Source organism: Topomyia yanbarensis, chromosome 2 (genome assembly GCF_030247195.1).
Source record: "Topomyia yanbarensis strain Yona2022 chromosome 2, ASM3024719v1, whole genome shotgun sequence".
Taxonomy (NCBI): domain Eukaryota; kingdom Metazoa; phylum Arthropoda; class Insecta; order Diptera; family Culicidae; genus Topomyia; species Topomyia yanbarensis.
Window position 1 is genome coordinate 346265850 of NC_080671.1, and position 25542 is coordinate 346291391.

Genomic DNA, 25542 nt, shown 5'->3' on the forward strand with positions numbered 1-25542 from the left:
TCCAATTAACGAGAAACGAAACGTTTCTATTTGATTGTCGAGGTAGGACCGTGTGTGCGGGAAAATGACGCTTATCTCGAGTGCTCGCTGGCAGGCTTGAAACTCGTTGGCACCGGCTTATCTAGATCCTTCTCGCCCCCACAATGATGATGATAATTACAATCGTGCATATGTATGTCTATACACCGTAATTGCAGCAAGGATAGACCGGAGTGGATTCACAATGGTAGAGTGATAAAATTGGTTGGAAACTATACTGTATGCTACATTTTTAGCATAAAAACCGTCAAAAATGTCTGCTAAAAGTCAAACTGCGAATCATGTTTTTTTTTTAAATTGTGTTCTTTACTGGCACAGTTAACTTCACCTTTCTCGCAGTTCACTAGTACTGTTTACATGGACTTAGAAAAATTTTGTGGATGACTAGATTCGTTCGAAGAAAATCGCAAAGAATTTTTCCAAGTCCATGTAAACAGTACAAGCGAACTGTCAAAAGTGACTACCCGAGTTTATTTGTGACGTCAGCATAAAGTATACAATAGGCGGTTTCAAGCTGTGGTTATTACATAGGTTACTAGGCAACAAAATATCATTTGCAATCTAGTTCTACAATTAGGTTTTGTTACTGACGCAGTTAACCTCACTTTTCTTGACAGTTCACTAGTACTGTTTACATGGACTTAGAAAAATTTGTGGACGACTAGATTCGCTCGAAGCAAATCGTAAAGATTTTTTCTAAGTCCATGTAAACAGTACAAGCGAACTGTCAAAAATGAACATCGAGTTCATTTGTGACGTCAGTGTAAAGTATTCAATTGAATACTTTACCGGAGAAAAGGAGCAAGAATTTTTTGCTCCGGAGCAACATGGAGTAACTTCCGTGTACTGTAACAAACCTTTGATAACTTTCATCGATATAGTCAATGTAGAAAGAGTGCAAAACTAGCCCAATTACTATGATTTCTTGTTTGAAAATTATACAAAAACAAATAACATCACATATTTTAATATATCATTAACCCACACACAAAAACTGACGAAAACGTTTACTCTTTTTTGTCATCCTGAGTTTGGGCGAGAAGCTAAGCTCATATCACCAAAGAGAACACACGTTAAAAGCTAACACATTTTCAAACACTTTTTGTACTAATTTGTTTAAACGTGTCTTTCGATACTCTATGATCTCATCTTCTTGAATCGTTTTTCCACGCTACGCAAACCAGTGAAATTTTACTGATCGCAAACCTGTAGAACGAAAGAAATTTAAAATCCAATAGCACGCCACCGACTTTAGAACGTGATGCAAGCTGATTTGTTTCTTGTAAGCCCTTGGGAAATTGCCGTTGCTGTGCACAATAGGGTGAGACTTTAGAATCAGTTTATATCTATACAGGGTACCCACTATCACCAGCCAATGCTACAGAATTGCATTGGTCACACATACGTCACGATAGTACACTATAATGAATTTGGCTCAGTAAAATGACGGGTTTAATATTATTGGTGAACTTTGTGTCACGTTGTAGTTCGCAATTGATATAGAGAACCTCGGTTGATATTGCCTTTAAGCTATTCAAGCTCGATGATCATATAATAATTTAACACAGTCATGTGAAATAAATTGGATCAAATGTTCACATTTATTCGAGAGCTGTATCCATAATGTGTGACAAAGGCATAATTCCTCAAATAGTTTACAATTTCCTCGGTACTCCACCCTATTCATATCCTAAGTTCGCTTCAGGTCAATGGAGTAGGTAAACATAGCAGTAAATTGATGACGAAAGATGACGTGCCAATGTTCATCCTATTAGGGAGGATGCCGCAACATTTTGTAGATTAATATCCATCAAGCTTAGTTTCTAAGAATCAGTTGACAAGATTCTGTATCCGGGTATAGAACAGTCATTTTTCTTTCCTTTTCCTACTTCCTACACGAATCAGGTAGATCAGATAAGAGTCAAGTGTCAATAATAAAACGAATTCGAACATCGCAAAGTTGTGTCGTATGGAATCAATTCTGTCGATTGTGGATCGACCTTACCACGCCGTTTTAGATCTTGACTTGCAAATCATGGCGGCTTAGCAGTTACCTGGCTATAGTTCTTATCGGTGTACAGTGCGAGAATATATTCGTAAATCTGCTACAAACAGGCTTCATACAGAAAACTTTTGTAAAATATACGATTTTTTGCGCTAATTAAAAATATATGGAGAATCGCGCTACTAATTATAAACGTTTATTAATCTTAATTGTAAACGTAACTGTAACTCATATCATCCATTAGTAGTTGTTGATATTTTTTTCTGTTCCGTTTTTTCAAGTCGTCGTGTGATACAATATAATTATTGTAAAATGGATGATAATTATAAACTGTACCATTAACGAATAATAAATTTAATTACAAAATATCTTGCATTTACTAGTCAGTATATCGTTAGTTAGCTTGTATAATCTACAAACAGTAATGTAAGATACTTCTATATTTTTGTTGAATCGTTGTATGGTAAACGTATCATATGAGTTATGATAACAATAACTGGAATGAAAAAAGTATAATTTGAACTATTCACTGTAAGATTTTTTTCTATTCGGGTGTTACCGCATGGGAAAGTATAGCATTGGGATCATTGATCTATAATTCGTTTCTATATGAAATCTTCTCCGGACATTTATGACATGTCATACATATTTTATCATCAATACAGACTCATGTGTAGGCACGTATGTGAGCGACTTTGGTTTACATTTGAGACTAAAACTGTCATCATAGTCAACCGATCCACGCATAAATTGAGGGACTACTACAGAAAACATGGACACATCGATTGTCTTCTCCGAAAAACTTCTAATATTCTTAAATTTCAAAATTTTGAGAATTCGAATTCTCGAAATGTGGTGTGTATTGTAAGATATCACAAGAACGACGATCCCAAGAATACCGATTCATTGCACGGTGGTCCAGAATGTACATTTAGCAGGAATTTTTACTTTTTGCTAAAACAAAATAATTTAGCCTTACAATATTTTTAGGAAAATTGTTGTGCTTCGCTAGGCCCTTCTTTTCGTTTAACCCAATCATGCCCATGTTGTTTGTGGACAACAACGTTTTTAAACAGCTATAACTTTTGATTGAGACAAGATTAGCTCACAAAAACAAGTAGGGCTAATAAATTGCCTTTCATTTGAGTATTAACAGTTACCAGGATCAGCTCTAGAACTGAAGTTATTGCAATTAGTCTGATTGGATTTCGATAGTGCAGTGCTGCCAGGGGCAGTTTATGTTGACGACGGCAAAGGAATTTTGCATATATCTTCGTTGTTTCAATATTACAAAACACTGATAAAAGTTGTCAATTTAGACTGTCTTTGGCTACGTTTTCCACACAAGCGGACTATTGTAAATATTCTAGGAGAATTGTATTGAGCATTAAAAGGTAAAAATTGAGCAGCTTCTAGCACAGCGAGGGAAGCACCTATTTTTATGATAAAAAGCCTTTTCGTGTTTCATGACCCCACCGTTTTCAAGGAAAAATAGTTTTGAAACCCTACATGCACTAGGAAAAAGTTGGGCATGAAAGAGTTATACAGAAGCTAGAGTGGTTCTAATTTCAGCAAGATTTGAAAATGAACTTTTTAACGGTTCGAGATAGAGCTTGATTGTCTCCGATGAAGTTGTAGAACAAGTGATTTTAGAAAAAAAAATGCTGAAGACGTTTAAGCTCTATGTTTTATACTGTCCATTGAACGACAAATCCAAATATAAGCTTTAGAATTTTCCTTAAAAACAGTTCTATTTCTATAACTTTTGTAGTTTTTATTGTACAACAAAGTACCCTTTGGACAATTTTAAGTTTATTTAAGGGTGCATAATTTGTTTTTATACATCAACTACTATAATTTTCTCGTTTCAAAACTATTACTTCGGATGAATGACCGTTAGGTTAAAACCCGCAATAAACAAATTACAACTATTACATTAAAATTGAAACTTTTTCAAATAGCACATTACCTTCGATTAGGGCACTTAACATTAAGGAGATACATACCCTTTTATTTCTCAAGAACACGAAATTTTTTTTATTACTTTATCTGAAATTACAACTCCTCCAAATTTTCATAGACATCCGAGAAATAGATCGAAAGTTACAGCGTTTCCAAGCGCGCTTCGTTTACCAAGAGAAGTGGTAACTTGAAATTTTAAACTCGATTATCTCGAAATGTTGTTTTTCCAAAAATGGTTTTTCCGTGGTCACAATTGCCGAAAAACCACTAAACCGATATTCTTCAATTTTTTTCAATTGATCGTAATTATATTTTTTCGTACCATAACGAATCCTTTTTAAGCCTAAATTTTTGTTTTGTGGATAAAAAATTTTCAATACAATTTTTAGAGCGATTTTTTAGGAAAAACGTTCCCGGATGCAGGAAAAAAATATTATTTGTTCAACTAATTGTGGTACGAGGAATACTGGCATACTACTAGAAGTTTTTGAGTTTTTGAATTTTAGTTGATCTGTTGGTCTTCAATCGTGATCACTGCAAACTTCTTAAATAAAAAAGGATTTTGGTGATAAAGCCAATATATTTTTATAAACTTACGCTTGTTTATTTCGCTGAAATATGTACTACCACAATACTATAAGTTTGATGTAATGAAATCATTGCTTTATGTCTTTACATAAATTCAAACTTTCTTGACATTTTTCGCACAAAAAGGTATGTAACCCCTCAAATACCGTTGCTATCATATGAAATATCATGCTTTTATAGATTACCCAAAAATGACAAATACGATATTTTTGTATATCTTTCAATATGTAAAATAAATAGTTAATTTTTAGTAAAAGTGTATATAACCTTCTAATGAAAGAAGTTAGAGTTTCAGTATATTGAGAGAAACTGTTCTCCATCATCATATCTAAAAGTTCTAAAGTAATCATAATGAAAATCAAAACTGCTAAAGTTATATAAATAAAACTATTTTTAAGAAACCCCCTTATTTTGTTCGGTAAATTTCTTGTAAAATGAAAAGTACAAGACATAGAGCTCCAGTGTCTTCCACCCAGTTTTTTAAAATTTATTTTTTTTTCAATTTTCTGTAAGACTGTGAAACTATCACGAACCATTAAAAAGTTAATTTTATCATTTCAATGTATTTAGAACCACCCTATCAACTATTTATAATAATTGAAACGTCTTGTAAAGTGCAAAATTTTATAATTTATTTTCAGAGTTTTCGAAGACGGACATTTTATTCTAATTCATTAAAACTATTGTTCAAAAGATATAAGTACATACATTATCAAAACCTGATTTTTTTGCGAAAAAGCGCTCATAATTTTTCAACGATAGTATTTGGATACGTGGTGCCGTGAAACAAATTATTCGCCCTAAACAATCTTAAAGTTGTCTGATGACTAGTTCAGTTTTAAATCAATACCGCAAAAGTTATTTGAATAAAGCAGTTTTTCTAAGAAACACCCTAACCTTTGATTTTAAGTTTGTTGTAAAATGGAAAGTATGACAGATAGAGACAGAATGACAAATGTCTTCAGAAATCTTTTCTAAAACTTATCGTTCTACAACTTCACTGAATGTCATATATAGAGCCGTCTAGAATGATCAAAAGGTTTTTTTTTCATTTTGGTAAAACCACCCCAACTGTTGTTTTGACAAAAAGAAGGAGCTCACAAACTACGAAAACTTTTCCAAAGACATAGTAATGCTAAGTGGTTTAGTTTTAGTAAAATCTCAAAATTCCTGCCAATTGTGCATTCTGGTCAAGTGTGCATTGTTGGTATCCTAAAACCGGCAATGAACAAAAGCCAGCGCTGGTATTTTCGGTACCATTCAAACATGTTATAAAAAATATGTTCAACCCTATAGGGACCCATTACAAAATATCAATCGGCGAGCTGGCATCATAATAATTCTAGAAGTTCAACATTACTAACTCCCGTTGTGCTGAACGGTATATTTTAATTCCTGCACTACCTAGAAATAAAATTTCAACGATCTTGTATTAAATTTCAAAGTGCATTTGGCGCAACTGAGAAAAAAATAGCGTTTATTTTTTGTTAGCGACATTTTGATTGGTTCCGTTTTCTCACTGGGTGGCGCGAAATAAGGCTGGCCTAAGTTACTTCTGTATTCGGTTTGCTCTAAAATCTTCATCTACTTTACCGGTACTGAGAGCTTCAGTACCACAGTACCGCTTCTCGCCAAAAAGGGTCGGTACTAGGAACCCTAGGTATGACCTGGTGTAGCACATTACGGTTGAAATTTGTAAGGGAATTTGAATGGGAAAAACAACTGCGACGATATAGCTTTTCTTTTATAACCTTCAATGTGGGAATATCTTCTCGCGAGGAATGGCTGTCTGGCCGTATTAAGCGACAACTGGAAGAATACGTAGTTTGTTACATTGACTGTTCTTTGTTGGAGAGCTGAGCCAGTGATGGTGTGTATTGTCGTCAAATGAGATTAGAGTAAATCTATTTGCTTGGTAGATACTGTACCGTATTCCAAGCAGAAATTTCGCAATTCCGGATGTCCTACAATCGACACTTCAACAGGAAATTTGCTGTAAAAGCATTTAGTTTTCTCTGACGGTCAGGCTGCTTAAGAAGCACTTAGTTTACCATAATTTTAATTTTTTGGGTACCCCGCTATTCCAGTATTATTGGAAATGAATGGGCGGACGAAATGGCTACAGTAGGCGCTGTGGTTGAATTCGTTAGTCTAGAACCAATTTTACCACAAATTGTACAGTGAACCAACGGTATATTGCGAAGCATCCTGAACGCGATAATTTGAATGTTTATTCTTTATCAAGGACATCAAACGCTTCGAGTAATGATCTGGACTGTTATCAGATGTTTTGTTTGATGAACATCCGCCTGGTAGTTGCCACGCTATTGGAATTTCGAACTGAGTTTTGAATTAGGAATTCCACGAAGATCCGTCCGAAAATCTTTAAAATCGTGACCGACCATCTTCGATTCCGATGAAACTTTACACGTTTCACCGGCATGGAAGACTAAACATTTTCCACAGGTAATAAGATTATTTTGCCTCAAGAGCAACTTTTCAAAAGGGCGTAAAGGTTTCCACGTGTATGAATTTCAAATTTTTTTTGTTCGATTACTGTATTTTATACAGCAAAACTATCGGAGAACGAGTTACAGGGAATTAATACTTCTGTCCGAAAAAAAATATACACTGAAAAAATGTGTCATTTTTCAAAAAAATAAAAATTTATTTTAAAAATTTAAATTGCGAAAAAACCCATTTTTTTAATTTTTTATATTTTGTCAACAAAAACCTAAAGAGAAAAGAAACATTTTGAATGTGATTGTATGATGGAGAACTTATCGGTAAAAAAGTTTTTCTAACAATAACTTTATACATGTTTTTAAATTTACTACTAATTGACATACAAAACTGTAATTTTATTACAGAATATAATTCTAAGCTTCATTTAAAATCAAAATGCATTTAACAAAAATCTTCCAAAATGCGATAGTTTTCGAGATATTTGGAATTTTGCACCAACAAAAACAATTATTTCGTGTAATTATGCTCTTTTTAAAAGTTATTCGCATTACCCCATCATTAAATGTCAACAATCTAATGTTTATCATTTTAAAGACGTAAATGCAACTTTTCAGAATCATATTCAAAAAGAAAATTGTATTTTTGACTGCAAATAGTATGAATTATGAAAATATGTCAAAAGTTGTTGTTAGGAAAACTTTTTTATTGAAAGCTTCTCCATGATCCAAATACACTAGTATTGCAGTTGCAGTTTATGGGCCTTTTGAAAAACCTATTATTGTTGATGGAGAAACGCGAATAACTTATGAAAAGGTCGTAATAAAAAATTTGTAATAATTGTGTTGTTAAAACAAAAGTTAAAATATCTCGAGAACTAATACATTTCAGAAAAATTTTGTTATAAGCATTTCGATTTAAAATGGCGTTTAGAATCATATTCATAAAGAAAATTTCATTTTTGACTGCAAATAGTATGCATTATAAAAATATGTCAAAAGTTGTTGTTAGGAAAACTTTTTTATTGAAAGTTTCTCCATGATCCAAATACACTAAAAAAGTTGCTTTTACGTCTTTAAAACGATAAACATTAGATTGTTGACATTTTATGATGGGGTAACGCGAATAACTTTTAAAAATAGCATAATTACTCGAATTAATTGTTTTTGATGGAGCAAAACTCCAAATATCTCGAAAACTATCGCATTTTGGAAGATTTTTGTTAAATGCATTTTGATTTTAAATAATGCTTAAAATGATATTCTGTAATAATATTACAATTTTGTATGCCAATTAACATGAAATTTAAAAACATGTATAAAGTTATTGTTAGAAAAACTTTTTTACCGATAAGTGCTCCATCATGTGATTACATTCAAAATGTTTCTTTTCTCTTTAGGTTTTTGTTGACAAAATATAAAAAATTAAAAAATGGGTTTTTTCGCAATTTTAAGTTTTAACATAAATTTTTGTTTTTTTGAGAAATGGCACAACATTTTTTTCAGTGTATATTTTTTTCGGGCAGAAGTATTCATTCCCTGTAACTCGTTCTCCGATAGTTTTGCTGTATAAAATACAGTAATCGAACAACAAAATTTTGAAATTCATGCACGTAGAAACGTTTACGCCCTTTTGAAAAATTGCTCTTGTATCAAAATATTCCAATTGCCAGAGAATATCATGGAGATTCATAAACCGAACACACCTGCAAAGTTTCGTTCGAATCGACGATGGTCATATTTTGCGGTCGGCCGGTTTCTCATGGAATCCCTCAGTATTGCCGGCTCATTTGCCGCACACACTGATCGTAGATAGTCACTTCCGACTTATCGAAGAGTACGCTACGGTGTAGGGTTTTCCGGTGGCAATTAGCAGTGGCTGCAATATAGCCTGTTTCAAAGAATAATGTCCAAATGATTCGCCGGCTTCAGCAAAGTTGATCAACATGTTAAGAATTAATTTTGAGTGATGGTAAACACATACATAGCAAGTTTAACTTATTTCCGATTCATTCGGAGCCCTACGATTCTATGTTTAGTTGATCAATAGTGAGAAAAATATTTACAATGTTAAACAGAGATTCCTAGCAACTCTGTTCAAAAAAGTTTGTGCAATGAAGATAAACAAACGCTACCGTTAACATCCTACGATACTTGTTAATTCTATGTTTTTTTACAATATTAGAATCTCCAAACAAAAGTGAACGCCGGATACGCCGCATGTTTAAATCTTACTAATCCTAAAACATAATTTGAGCGATTTCTTTATCTAACACTTAATAAACATTATAGATACATAAAGTATAATTACCGCAATGTTTACAGCACATCCATGGATCATCCTGCATTAAAGTCAAATACATTAAAACCACACAACATAATTTCCGTTGAAAATTGACACTAACAACACCAACAACACGCAGCCTCACTCACGTGCGTCCGATGCAACTTTTTTGCAGCTAACCTGCTATTGCACCAGCCTCCACAAATCTGTGACGTAAAAATTCCTTTCTTGGGCCCGACAGAAGAAAAATTCTTTGTTGCAATCTGAAGCTCCTTCAATCCTGGGAAAAATATTGAATAATAAACGGCTCGCTCGAAGTAATGTCGCAGTAACTGTGGCGTGACGCAATTGCGAACATCCTCACGCCTATCGCCCGTTACATTTTGCACCCATCGTGGGTCATTTTGGCACTCTGTACGGACTATTTCGAAATTTCCCCACTTCTACGACAATCTTGCAGCCAAACACAAACCGAACCAAACCAACACATGAAATAATGACCCGACTATTTATATCCGTTGTAGGTAAATTATTATAAAACACTCTCAGTTGTTTCGGTGTGAACCGCTCGGCTGCCGTTGCTTCGTTTTGTTTGCAAACAAACTAAATCACGATCACGGTTTTGCTTCGAACCCCGAATAGAACGCACCACCGTCATCAGACGAACGACCGTTTTCCATCGGAAGGATAGGTAAAAATATTCACACTGCCGGCGCACGGCTAACGATCACAACAAATCTCACCAACGATCCGAAACCAATATTTATTATTGTATACATATTACAATTTACATCACCGAATCACAACGATAGTAACTGGAGCGAAAGAACTCGACCGTTCATCCAGATCAAACCGATCGAGCCAAACAGCCGTACATACTCCGTTCCGGTAAGGCGCTAAAGTATGTCGCAACACACGCGGCACCACACAACCGACTCGTTGATAACCTCCGCAAACACTGACCGCCTTATAGTAGACTTAACCTTATACGCAGGCTCATCCAGGGAACGAGACGCGATCAGTTCGGGACAAACAGCTGAACTGAGACCGAGCCAATCGAACCGTTATCAACAAACCAAATTCTACTTCGAGCGAACTGAGAGATGATCTGTCTATATGCGGAAAAGGACTGACGAGACGAGTGCATTCTAGGTGATGAATGGGATGATGAATGGACAGAAAAAGACGGTGAGAGAGAGAGCAAGACAATCGCGATAGTATTCAGCAGAGGTAGCACCGTTCAGCGGAAGGCTCATGGATTTTTTTTGGGAGAGAAACTTAATTCTCCCGTTTTGACGAGTGCACGGAGGGAAATGTTCAGCCGAAATAACAATTTTTTTGGCTATTCTAGTCTTTGCGAAAAAATAAATTTGCATCTATAGACAACATTTCTATTGGTATTTTTTTGCTCAAATTATATCTTCTCTTGCACAATGATGCACCAACAATGGTTATAAGTAAAGGGTGTTTTAAACCTTTTTACAATGAAAATTATAAGCCTAAATTCGTTTGATTGCTTAATTAACTGTTCGAAAATAATTTTCGATCGATTCCACTGCGAGTGCATTTTACAAATCTCTATCTGTCGGTTAATTTTTAGTCACTTTTTCATGGGCGACTGGAAAAATTTCGAGAATTCGTCCAAGGGCATCAAATCGCAAAATAACATCAAACTAAACATTATCAACATGTGCATATTCGACATAAAGTAACTCGATATAAGATAATTTTTACCTCGATATAACGTAACTATATTTTGAAGATTAAATTTAAAATTTACAATTTATTTTAAATTGTTTTGGACATAGTTTTATTTATTTTTTCTATGCACCAAAAATACCAGTGTTATTGGTGACATAATTCTGAATATGTTACAATTTAATAAAACCTTAATCTCGAAATGATGGAATATACCAGTGTACCATTTTCACAACATTCGACCGGGGTTCGTTCGTTGTTGGATATCCCTCAGATCATGAAAATTAAAGCGGTATTGCACAGTTCACAGCAAATCGAACTGCACAGTTTGAAAGTGTGATGAATCAAAAGTGCAACTCCTTTGACCTGACAGATTTTTGACATTGAAAAGTGTCAAAAACAGATTTCTTCTTACTTTTACTAGCTGTTAGCTTTGCATGGCTGTCAGTCTCGCGGTTTTTATAATATATTTGATCGAAAAAGTAAATTTTTTGTCGATTTCGTATCATTTCATTTTGCAACCGTGGAAAAACTGTGATGGCGAAGTGCATCAAAAATCCAACTTCCAAAGTAGTAAACAATAAATCTGTTGAATTTGGATTAGAGTTGAATTGAGAGTCCTATGGTCAAACACGACACTTCTGTTATGCCTACACAATATCTTCTAGACAGGCACAAAAATTGATCTTTTTTCGGAGCAAAGCTCAATCGAAAGGTGACTGGCTCCATAAGCCTTATGCAAAATATGAACTTGTTTAGTTGCTTCTGGTATACTCACAAGTTTTTTTTATTTGTTGTATGTGAAAATATAGAAAAAATTGGCAATGGAAACAATAAATTTAGTAAAAAAAAATCCATCCTCATCTTATGCATCCCAAAATTCTCAGATGTATATTTTAAGGTGTACGGATCAACATTTCCCAAGACTGCAAATTGATAAGAATTTGTAAAAAAAATGTTATAATATAAAGTTACGTGTTGTTGTATAGCTAAGATCTTCGACAAAGTTTGCTAAAACATCTTAGCCTTTGAGTGTACGATCTAATATTCAACTGTGTTGCATAGGTGGCACTCTATTATAACTTTTAAAGGGCGAGTCCTTGTGGCGTGATGTTTTCGACAATGTTGTTATCCAAACATTCAAAAAAGATTGTTGAACAAACATGAAATTTCCACTGCCCATTGATGCAAGATCCAGAGTTTGTACATAAATTTGACCTAAAAACACTTTAATTTCATTTTTTTTTTTCAAATGTGCTCAGTTAATATTATTGCTTTGGGAACATATCAAGCAAATTTGAGTAAAATTTAATTAGAAAGATCCAGTACACCAAATAGATGACACCTGACCAGAAATATATGTTAGGTCATTTTCTAGTTACTATATGAACAGTTTTGGATTCATCAAGAAAACAATTTTTGAGCTTTGTTATAAAGTAACTCGATAAAAAGTAACGAAAAAAAGTTACTTTATATCGAGGTATTACTGTATTACAAAATTAGAACAATGCTGGATCTGGAAAGTATTAGGCCACATTGATCCCTCCTGAAAATTCCGAAAGTACTCGGGTAAGTAGCTGAAATTCACATCGATATGAAGATTACAGAAAAAAAACTTTTATTTCAAAAATATTGTTGAAGCAGTAGAACATATTCTCAGCTACCGACGCGATTTTTAAAATCAAAATACCATCCAAAATATTTTCCTCTTCAAGTCACTTTAGAGAAGTAGAATTTTGCCAAACCGGAATATCAGCAATTTTCCAAAGATGTTTGAAAAGAGCTCGAAGTTTTTGACCGTTGTTTGTGAATGACCTCTTAAAAACTTTTTTCAACATAGCCTCTTGTTTAGGCAGGATTTATTTTTACGTATTGTAAAAAAAAATTAAAAGACCCACGGCTCAGTTGTGCTAGCGCATTGAGCCGTTTCAAATAAATCTTTAGACTAAAAAAAGGATGAATTCGAGTAAATCCTTTCTTGAGCATATTTTCCTTACCCTAATACAAATGCAAATATTCAAAAATAAAAAATCAATTTAATAAATTTTTGCGCTAGAAGACTATATTAAATAATCAGAAATAGTTATCAGACTACGTCAAGTGAAGGGAAAATATATTAACAGCTTCAATTTATTAGATGAAAAAAATGCCCCGATTTAGTCAGCCTAAAATACACCATGAAGCTGATATAAACGAGTATTTATTATTCACTGTGTCCAACATTAACAGGTACATCCAATTTTTTGAGGATATTGTTTTCGGCGATCCTATTTCCATTCGTGCGATAGTTTATGTTAAAAGGGTATCCTAAATTAATTGGTATAGTTAAGGGTTTATATGTTGCAAATAGAGAAAATTTAGAAATTTCCAGCTTTTTTTGCACAATATTACAAAAGCTTCTTAAACAACTTTCCCTTATTAGGTTGTGAAAATTATTGAAGTGAAGTATTTGAAAAATTTTAATAGATTTTCAGTGCAGTGCGCATCCAGTGCACTAACGCAAGTGATGGACGGTTATCGTAAAGTTTCGTGAAAAAGAAAATGCCAATAATGATGATGATTTTCCCTAATGGGTATGGAGCGTTTATTATTTGTTCTTTGGCATTAGGATTAGCGATAATAAATCAAATCAAAGATACTAATTCTTAGTTCTCTGTCGGGTTGGCAATTTGAGTAAACGCTATTGAGAGTATGAACTTCAAATCGATTCAAAAAAATTCGAATTTTTTGCTCAGCACAACATATATAACCCCTTTAGGAAAATTCAGTTTTCCCTACACAATGCATTGATTGAAGAATTTAGATATGTTATCAACAGAGCATTAGCAATATTTCGTTTGCATGTCTATGGGCTAATTTCCGCTTTTCCATTGATTTAGTTTAGCCTTGAGATTTCTAGTACTGATGTTGCCCTATGCCGATTTGAGCGATTCTCTGAGTTCTGCCACTGTTCCATGTTCCATGTATGTGTTATCAAAAACATCGCTAAGCATCAAATTCCAAATGTTCTTAATCGATATAATACCCGAAGATACTGATAAGAGTAATAAGAAATATCTCATCACACTGTTAGGTGGATTAAAAGCCAGTTTTTCCAGTTTCTTATTACCTTTTGTATGCAATATTTCGCAAAACTATCCCTTAAAAGATTAAAAAATAACAGAATACATGCATTTTCAATGAATTCTGAATACTATTTTGATGCTTATTACCACTACATACGGAGCTGAGAGAATTGCACACCTTCTGTAATATCAATATACCTACACATAAACGAAAAACTAGCTAAAATTGAGTACTTTTGACTCGATCTCGGGATATCGTGCAGGAAGGTAAAATAAGGTAAACCGTGTTGAAGGTAGTTTCCATTCAACTATGGCAAAAATCATAACTCAACCTTGAGTTCAAATCAAAATTTAAGTTGAATTTACCTAATTTTGAGTATACCCCAAACAACTCAAAAGTACCTTACTGCACGAAAAATCTCAACTGAGTCGAATCTCTCGTTTTGTTTTTGACAACACTAATAAGTGCGAAAGCGACGCACAACTCAAAAGTACCTAAATTTAAGTTAAAAGAACTTATTCTGTGGGTTGTTTTATTTTGGCGTGTATCGAGAAGCCTGCCGTTATTCAAACATGGCGATGTTATTTTGTATGGGACACTTTTCGAATGCCTCTGCCAAGTCGGTTCGTCAGTGCTTTTAATGCCTTAATGGACTGTTTAATTCACCCAAGGACAACCAAATTCACCCCTATAGTTTAATTCACCACTACCCTAAAGGTTTTTTCCATCCTCATTCCTACCGTGCTTCCACCAAGAAGGTAAACCTACTTCAATGTAATCAGTATCATCCTAATGCAAAGAGCACCGAAAGCGAGAGCAAATATGAAAAGTCTAAACAATGCGGCAAATTGGTGTCGTGTAGACCAAACCGGGAAGAGCGGTGACAGCCTAAGTCAGGTTTAATCGAATGTTCCCCCATTGTTGTATCGTTATCAGTAAGAATTCCTTGAACTTTACCAATAGCTCAATCATCGACTGGGAATAACACGTGCTTTGTACAGTACGGGATCATGGTTGATTGCGGTAATGTATTAAAATATTATGAAAACTTACATATCAGCACGATTTGCCACTTACCTGAAAATAGAGAAAGAAGAGTATTATTAATATTACTAATACTACAGATGGAGTAGAGACAAAAAATGTTGAATAGTAAATCCCAGTTATCTCAGTAACATTCAAAGGAATGAGCCATTTAATCGGATAGAATTGCTGCCACCTTGTGTTACTGTAACATAATCATTACGTTTGTTATCTCGAACAATATAAGTGTTTCCCAGTGTGTCATAATGAAGGGCACTTAGTATCGCGAAAAATGATAGGGTAATTCGTGGTGAAAAGAATTACAGAGACTTGTTTGACCCACACTTGTTATGTATTACACAAAACTTTTATTTTTTTTCAACAAAGTGTTATATTTCTATGAAATCATTATCTAGAACTAATTTGGTTGAATAGCAGTATAATAATTCATATCGGTGCACTATAACCGAATTTGATATTTGATATTTGGATTTCACTGAACGAACTTTTTTATTCTAAGAGTGAAATTCATTTGTTTACTGTAACTCAAAAACTGTTCTACTGTACATTTTTTGGACTTCATTTTCGGATTCAGCACACAATTTTACCTCAGAAATCAAATTAAATATAGAAGTTCAGATTTTTATTTTTATTTTGTAAACTAGTGTAATATATCATCCATTAAATTAAAGTTATATTGTTCAAAGTGACTGTTCTTTTTTTTAAACAGTTCGAAAAGATCACTTGTATTTCATGACACTTGAAAATTAGTGTACTTTCCGCAAATGAATATCTTGTTTTGCCCGTTTCTAACCGAGGTATGAAAAAAGTGTTTTTTCGTGATATGACAGAAGGAGACGCATGGAGACGCATGGAGACGCATGGTAGTATTTAATTACCCAGGGTTCGCAATATAATTTATAAATATCTCTCAGCATTATCATCAATTGAAAAAATGAGTATCATGCTAGAATTTTTTTTGAATTGAATTTTCAGATATAGTGCACTTTATATTTATAAATGTTGAATTTTCGAACCACCCAAAGTGGCAAAATTTTGAGGCAAAAAATGACAAAATAAACATCAAATATGAATTCAGCGTCACAAAATTTATCAAATTCGGGTCACTTTTGAGGTTTTGTCCGACCTTTGTATGGGCGACATCGGTTCTCACGGTAGAGAGGGACAAATCTGTCTTTACCAGGAGACAATTGGGTAGACTTGAGTGATCCGTAGTAATGTTGCCAAAGCTCGACTCCTACCAGCAGAAGACAAAAGATTAGGCCGTAAGATTTTAAGCCTGTGTCTAATGACCCTGCTACTTCTACTTTTCCGATCTGTATATTTCACATCTTTGCTCTCACTTGAGTACTATGGCTCTAAATTTTCTTAACTTTCCCTACCCAGTAATCTCTAGCTAATTGAATGTTATTAACCCTTAAAAAAGCAAACTAAAATTGTGACTTCAAGAAGCATCGCTCCTAAGAGCCAATTAATTCGTAAGTCTTTTTTGTCGTTTTATCAGCGAGAGAATCGAAAACCCGAAAACGCTCGATCATTTGTATTTCAAATTTCAAGTTCATTGAAGCTAGAGAACTGTAACTATCCGGGCCTCTGAAACCCCTTGCCATTTTGAGGGTTAAAAGAGAAGAAAAAACAAACAAGTATTCAACGTATTAAAGCGCTAAGTTCAGAAACATATTGGCACCAAGTTGACAAGTGATACGCTTTAAAACGAAATATATGATGAAGAAATACTATTTTAACGCAAGAAAATAATGGATTGACAAACAATTCACGGCCTTATATAATTTAGTCTATTCCACTAACTTGAATTTGTCGTTTTTAACATCTTCGTGTACAGCAAACCAGAACGCAGTCAAACAAAAGACAGCATTATTTGATTTGAACAATATCGGAGCTCACCAAATACTTTAAACCTGTTTACAAGTTAAACTGGTTTAACAAGACCTAGTACGCCTTGGAGCTTACGGCAACTATAGTAATTTAACATGGACATCTGCACACACGAAACCGACAACTGACTAAATATGACCAACGCAATCTGTTGAAATTGGTCTACTCCAACCAATAAATAGGTCTATAATTTAATAATTTAAAACTGAAACAGAATTTACACATATTAAATATTTGTCTTAATAGGGGAGAGTGGGTACGCTTGATCCCACTTTTGTTTTTTTCTCACAACTTTCCAATAAAATAAAAATTTCAATTGCAAAATTCGCCATCTTGTAGTCAATTCCAATTGTAAGAACTATGAATAATGTGTAAATCCGAATACTATGTCCTGTCAGTAATAGGAACAGTTTTGAAAATCATGCCAAAACGAGGTTTTTGTAAAAACGTGTGGTAACTTTATCCCCCGCTTACTAGGGCTAAAGAAACAAAGCACACTATGACCTATAGATACGGAAGTTCAGCTAACCAACTATTCTGACAAATTAATTATTAAGACTACCTTTTTAGATGTTTTTGCTACCGGGTACATCCCGAAAGCATGGCGAGAAATAACTGTTAGATTTATTCCCAAAGGGGGGCGCTCAAGCTATGAAGAAACCAAGAGTTTCAGGCCTATCAGCTTAAGTTGTTTTCTTCTGAATGCTTTAGAACGGATAATCGATCATCACATCAGGAACGTTAGTTTAGTTGAATATCCACTGCACAAAATGCAACATGCATATCAGTGTGGGAAATCCACGACCACTCTGCTTCACGATGTTGTTTACAACATTGAGAAAGCCTTCTCGCTCAAGCAATCTAGCTTGGGTGTATTCCTAGATATTGAGGGTGCTTTTGACAATGTGTCCGTCCAGTCTCTTCTGGAAGCGACGCGCGGTCGTGGGATACCTGCATGTATCTCGGGTTGGATAAACGCAATGCTTAGTAACCGCATACTTTGCTCGTCACTGCGACAGGCTGAGATACGGAAGTTGAGTATTTGCGGTTGTTCTTCAGGGCCGCGTTCTGTCACCTTTGTTATGGAACTTGGTAGCCGACGGCTTGTAGAAGAAACTCAATGAGCTTGGATTTCCAACCTACGGATTTGCAGACGATTACCAAATACTAATTACTGGATTTTGCGTCCGAACAATCTTTGAGTTAATGCAACAGGCATTAAGAGCTGTCGAATAGTGGTGTCGACAAGTTAAACTATCAGTTAACCCAAGCAAAACTTCAATGGTTCTTTTCACGAAGAAGCGAATAACAACCGGGGTTCGTCCCTTGCAGTTCTTTGCTTCTGGGCTACTGTGTGCAGATCAAGTCAAATATGTTGGAGTCATATTGGATTCCAAACTGAATTGGTCTGCTCACATTGAGTTCAGAGTCAAGAAAGCGGGCATGGCCTTCGGGCAGTGCAGACGAACTTTTGGAAAGACCTGGGGTCTCAAACCTAAATACATCTATTGGATTTACACGACAATTGTACGTCCAATACTGTCATACGGATGCCTTGGGTGGTGGCAGAGGGGAGAGATGGTGACAGTCCAGTCAAAGCTAAACCATCTGCAAAGAATGGCGCTCATGGCGTTGACTAGTGCTTTCACCACGACTCCGACTGCTGCTCTTGAAGCACTTTGAAATATCAAACCATTACACATACACCTCAAACAAGTAGCACTATCATGTGCATACAGACTGCAGGTTACTGGGCTTTGGAACAGTAATCATGTTGATCTTGCTACCAGTCATACACGATTGTGGTCACAAATGGTTACATGGGGTGAAAATATTCTTGCTCCCAGCAATTTTACACTCACATGTAGTTTTCCTTACAGGACATTCCATGTGAAGATTTCCTCTCGAGAGGAGTGGTTGTCTGGCTATATGGAAAGACCACAACAAACGCAAGTGGTCTGTTACACTGACGGTTCTCTGATGGAGGGACGTACTGGTACTGGTGTCTACTGTCGTGAAATGAGATTGGAACAATCTCACTCACTAGATAGATACTGTACTGTATTCCAAGCAGAAATCTTTGCGATTATGTGCGGGGTGCAATCGGCCCTTTAACTGAGTTTGTCCGGCAGAGTTATAAACTTCTGCTCCGATAGTCAGGCTGCAATCAAGGCCCTTAGCTCAGACAAATCCCGGTCCAAGCTAGTGATCGCGTGCCGAACCCAAATCGAAGAACTAAGCATTGTCAACACTATCTACCTTGTCTGGGTGCCCGGACATTGCGGTATTACTGGAAATAAATGGGCTGTCGAATTGGCCATGGCAGGTTCAACGATTGACTTCGTTGGTCCTGAGCCCGCGCCGCCAATTTCGTCAAGTTGGATAAGGGAAAAAATACGGTCCATTTGTCCGAGCACCGCAATTATTGGAGAAATCTCGTTTAACTTACCTGTTGTTTATTTTTGTTTTGATGCTGTTATTTTTGCCACCCTTCCAATTCTACTTCCCCACACCTCCTTGTCCTTTCCTTCCGCTCAGGAAAGAAAACACACGGCAAGGCACAAATCCCCGACTATGTGCGGGGAACGTGCCACTTAAGCCAATATATTCTGATTCCTGATTCCTAACCACCTATTCTGACAAATTAATTATTAAAACTACCTTTTTAGATGCATTTAACTACTTCTTGTTCAAAAAACTATTATGCTGAAGTTAAAATGTGTTTCATTATTTTGACTGAATATTGTTTGGATATTTTTGAAATAGTTTTCTGACAGGGAACTAATACACAATCTACGGAAAAAGTCAAAAATCATGATAAAGTAACTTTATTTATAGGGTGCAACGCACCAAACCTTCTTACCTTTATTGTGCATAGTTTAGACAGCGAAAAAAGTGCCTGTTCGTGCATTTTGGTTTGCACCTTTCTTTTTTATACGTAGTTTAAGTTAGTGTAAAAATGTATAAATCTACAATAAATTTGAAACGAGTATTTTTACATACAGTCTTCGACAATATTATGTACTAAGCTATATTTCACCCTATGGAGAAAAATTGGGTAAACACCAAAATTTCGAGGACGTAAATCTTTTTTTGGAAAACCAGTCTTTACACTTGAAGGGCACAAATCCTTACTTATTACTTATTGCGTCAAGCCGGCGCTAATCTATTCCGACAACAAGTAAGTGTCGGTTTCTGATGAGACGAAGTAGAAAAGCACCCAATGTAGTTTTAATACCTACACATTTGTCTGGAATATCGTTTGAACGAAAAGTCACTATAAAAAAGTTATATTACAAAAACTAGATTTAAGGGGATTGCCATATAAAACGCCTTATAAATCGATAGCCTTTAGTCCTACAAGCCCAAATTCTTCAACAAAATTCTTTGCTACAAGCATTTCTAAAACTTTATCTAAGAAACCAACTTTCTAGCTCGTCAGTATAAAAAGTTAATTTTTTTAGTTCGGTCATAGTAAGCCATGTCTAATTTCAGTTTTTATCAGATTGTGGGGAATATTCATACGAACAATTCCTCCAAAGACACCCTGTGAATATATTCGATGGTTTGGTCTCAAGTGAATTAAGTTCACGTTTTTTGCGTTATCGGCGACTGTGACATAGCATAGCAACAGCATACAGCAAAATGCTGAACAGACTAACAGCTAACACATCAAAAAGATGGCTGAATCAGTGTAGTGCCGATAAAAGCATAAGAGTCCCATATTGAAAAACAGCAAGCCGAGAAAAACACTATTGAAGATTTACATTCTCATTGAGCCTTATGGCTGGGACAACCATGTTTTGGTATTTTTTCGGTATTTTCATAACAAACCTGGTAATCTTATTTGTTCATTGTGATTCAGTGGTGATACAGAATACAATCCAACAGATAACACATTTTCGTCAAAAATCCATATAAGACTCTTATGCTTTTATGGGCAGTGTAGTACTGATAGTGAAATAATTTGATATAAAACAAAAACCATATAATGTATACACGTGTCACATAGGTTATGTACTATCTACATTAGACTGCCCAGAAAAATAATCAATTTTTGAAAACACAATCGGCCCACCCCTGAGTCGATTCCTAGTCCCACCAGGAGTACTTGCTCCAAATTTGAAGCAAATCGAACAAGTCTAGCTACCGGACCAACGTGCTTGAAGTTTGTATGGGATTTTTCGACAATTTACATGGAGAAAACCCTCTTGCTCACATTTTCGCCGCTAGGTGGCACTGTATACATCAGATTATCACCAAAAGTGAAACTTAAGAAGCTAATTTTATTATCTACAACTTTGTTGAAGACTCCAAAGCGATCCGACTCGAATAGGAAAAGTTATTAAACTTTTAACGAAGTGATGTCTGAGTCAGTTTTGCATGGGGCCTAGCAGTGCATGATAGTGTATCAGTACTAGGTTCTAACAAACTAAACATTTTTGTGGATTAATGGTTAGATTTAGCTGAATAGTATGTTCGGAAGAAATGCAGTACATAAAACGAGCTATGTTTTGGTTAGAAAATTTTAGTTCAATCTGTGACCGCATAGATGGCGCCATCACTAACTTTTCAACGGAGAGAGATAGAATATCGAAATGTTTGGAAGAATTACTGAAAAATTCTTGTTCTACAACTTTGTAGAAGACACCTAATTTCTATCTCTCCCCGTTGAAAAGTTAGTGTTGGCGCCATCTATGCGGTCACAGGTGGAACTAAAATTTTCTAACCAAAACATAACTCGTATTATGTACTGCAATTCTTCCGAACATACTATTGAGCTAAATCTAACCGTTTTTCCACAAAAATGTTTAGTTTGTTAGAACCTAGTACTGATACACTACCATGCACTGCTAGGCCCCATGCAAAACTGACTCAGACATCACTTCGTTAAAAGTTTAATAACTTTTCCTATTCGAGTCGGATCGCTTTGCAGTCTTCAACAAAGTTGTAGATAATAAAATTAGCTTCTTAAGTTTCACTTTTGGTGATAATCTGATGTATACAGTGCCACCTAGCAGCGAAAATGTGAGCAAGAGGGTTTTCTCCATGTAAATTGTCGAAAAATCCCATACAAACTTCAAGCACGTTGGTCCGGTAGCTAGACTTGTTCGATTTGGCTCAAATTTGGAGCAGACACTCCTGGTGGGACTAGGAATCGACTCAGGGGTGGGCCGATGGGGGTCATTTTTTTCTGTCACTCTAATCTACATATGTATAGCACGTTATCACTTTCCGCTGAAACGTCACTCCCGCAGTGTTTGGACCAACGCTGCAGCGCTGTTGTTACGTTGTTGTAGCGATTGGATACAAATATCTTGCGAGGCTTCAAAGCAACCGACGTGCAAGAAAATTTCTTTTGACGTCAAATAATAAACGCGTCCTATCGTCGTACTCATACCTATGCAGCTACAGCTCATAAAAGTGGGGACAATTTTTTTCCGTTTTGATGCACACTAAAAATTCAAGTGCTCTTACCCGCAGTTCAATGATTCTCGAGTGGATGCGGACGTCGGTAAACTACAGGTAGGCATTGCACGTCACGTGGAGCTTTGAAATCATCGGAAAGAGTTGTTTTAAAGTTATCAGCCAAACCCAACAGAGGGACCGTATATTCTAAGGAGTTTAGCAAGAGTTACATTGCTCTCTGTTAACGGGCTAGCTGGAGGCTGGTAGGGATGGGAGTTCGGACAAATTGAATCAATATTAAGGGGAGTGGGCGTAGCGTATTGGTAAATCGATTGCCTTGTACGCAGCGCACCTGGGTTCGAGTCCCGACCCCGCACATAGGGTTAGAAATTCTTTCCAAGAGATTTTTCTAACCCGAAGAGGCGAATGACCTTAAGGTTAAAACCTCTATAATTGAAATAAAAAAAAGAATCAATATTAAATATTATTTAGACTACAATAGATGTATGTCATATGAAGATGGGTGATTTCGAAATTCGACTGAAGCTCGGGCTTGTTGATGAAATTAGCATAGCACAGGATTCAAAGCTACACACCAAATATGTCATTTTCCGCCTAATTAAGGTTCCATCATTATTATTGGTTCATTTTCTATGAACTTTCTGTGCTTTCTGGAAACTGCAAATGCGACCATTATTCCGGTTTTCTCGGTTGGCCTTGTTTTTTTATTCATGCTTATTACAAGTTACCCAAATCCATCGTAGTTGAAAGCGAGTTGTTTGTTTGGTCATTTGTGTCGTCCCAGTCGGATACAGCATTAATAAAATACGCCATACATCGCTTAGCATCATAACATGCCTTCCGAAATAATGCTGCTTTTAAACAAATAATGTTGCACTCTTTGGATGTCTAAAAATCTGTCACAAAAATGCAGCTATAGACATTTTTCCCTGATTCCATCAATTTCCCCATTTCATAAATTATATTATCATACGTAGTTAAAAACTTATGTCTGAATGTGCTCAACGACATAAAGAGATGAACAATCTGCACAAACGTGTGAATTCCCCAAGGCAACGCAACGGCGCAAGACATAACCAAACGAGAAAAGTAGCTAACCATTCGCGTATTAACCTCCAATGTCCTTTCCTGACCAAATCGACAAAAAAACCATCAGCAGAAATCCATAACAGAATACGGTTTCGTTTTTCTCTGCAATAACCAAATCCATGTCGAACCACGAAACCGTCATCGGTTATTCTGAGCAACGTCCTGACCTTGGCACAAGCCGGGAAGGACGCCCGTGCGAGGGAAATGGCAAAAGAATCGACCGCAACATGACGGTGGGCATGCGGGTAAACTTCGAAAACGGAAGAAAAAAAACATAATCACAGCTGTTTTAGGTGTGTAGTAGCTCTGCCCCCGGGTGTATGTATGTAGGTATGTATGTATGTATGAATGTACGTTGTATTGTGCTATGTCGAACGGTGGTGATACGAGTGTGCGCCAGTGTGGTAGAAATAAGTTCAACGATCTCCTCTAATGTCGTCAAGCACGGTGAACGATGGAAGGTGAAGATTTCCGTCCTCACGCACTGGGTAGGTGTTTATGTCACGCGGTCGGTGTTGCAGTGATGGAGCTAGAAAATGCGCTACAGATTACCGAGAATGGTTTGTTTTGAGAATTCATTAGGGTGATTTGTCTATGTTGACCCTATCAGTAACTTACTAGTTATTGTGCGTTTTGGCACATTATGGCTTTAATCATATTTTGTACTTAGATAGTAATGTAGTAAAAATTGTCGTAGTAAATATACCTGGCAATTTCACGTTCCCCGTGCAAACCAAACGGTATGCAAGGAACAGTTAACGAGTCAATGCCCAGGCTATTGTGCCTTGGAAAACAACAACAAAAATGGGTATCTCTATTCCTGCTGCATAATATTGTATTCGTCGCTGTTGTGCTATCTTATGACAAACGCCATTTTGGGGTAAACTGAGTTAGATATGCTACATTACTTGTCTAAAAAATTTCTACAAAGTGGCGTTTACAGAATTTTGACATTCTGCTTGGTTACTGGGATATAACGTGCTGAGAAATTTTTAATTTTTCGCTTCAAATGACTGTGTCTGGGGATTGGCTCAAATTATCTTTATGTATGAGATGTTTTTATATGTAAAACGATCTGATAAACACAATGGCATAATCATTTTCGAAACAAACATGCACGAACTATGAGAAAAATGCAATTTAAATTTTAAACTGGAAATATAGCATATTTGGCATCACTGTAACCAAAAATAACTATTTTTTCTAGTTTCCCTGACTCATTTCCTTCAAAATGCATCTCACCGATTGTTTATAGACCAAATGAAGCCAAAGATGTGAATAAAAGTTAATAATTGATGATTTTTTATATGGAAAATTTTCCATGCACGATTATGACACGCCATACAAATTTTGTCATCAATACACACCTATGACACGTGTGAGACCGACTTTTGTTTACATTTTCAAAGAAAACTCGCAATGTAGTTAACCGATTTTCGTAATATTTGAGAGATTAATGCAGAATAGATAGAAGCATCATTTGTCTTCTTTGAATTGTTTATACCATTTATAAGTTTCAAGATATTCAATCTCAAACTTTAAAAATCGTTTTTCTCGAAATGTACAAAATGGCGCTTGTCATAAGATAGCACAACAGCGACGGTATGTCACAATATTATAGAAGCTTCGCAAAGTAGTGTGGCATCAGTACTATCTGAGTACAAAATTGGATAAAAACCGCATTCTGCTAAAGAGCACAATACCTATTTTTGAAAATTTGGATTTTACGTTTCTATCTCTTTTCATCCGTTCATGGCAACTGACTTAGCCATCATTTAGACTTTAAGACCAATAAATGAATCTAGGGGACCATCCATAAATGACGTAGCATTATATGGGGGAGAGAGGAGTTTTGTATTTTGTGATGATGTGTGACGACAGGGGGTAGGGGGTCATGTCATTATACGTAGCTTTTTTAAAGGGGAATAGGGGTTGAACTGATGTCACGACAACCTTACCCGTTTCATCTAACTAACATT

General features: G+C 35.7%; 1 protein-coding gene across 12 annotated transcripts in view; it reads right to left on the bottom strand.

Annotated features, from left to right (window-relative positions):
• The window catches only part of LOC131684159 (uncharacterized), a 104180-nt gene that overhangs the window by 46894 nt on the left and 31744 nt on the right, over positions 1-25542 (bottom strand). The window contains exon 3 of one of the 12 annotated variants that reach the window (XM_058966788.1): positions 15158-15181. The exons of 10 other annotated variants lie outside the window; for them this stretch is intronic. The gene's annotated coding sequence lies outside the window, so the exon portion shown is untranslated. Of the gene's footprint in view, positions 1-9367; positions 10391-15157; positions 15182-25542 lie in introns of those variants that run through there. One more of the 12 variants, XM_058966789.1, reaches the window with a different exon arrangement.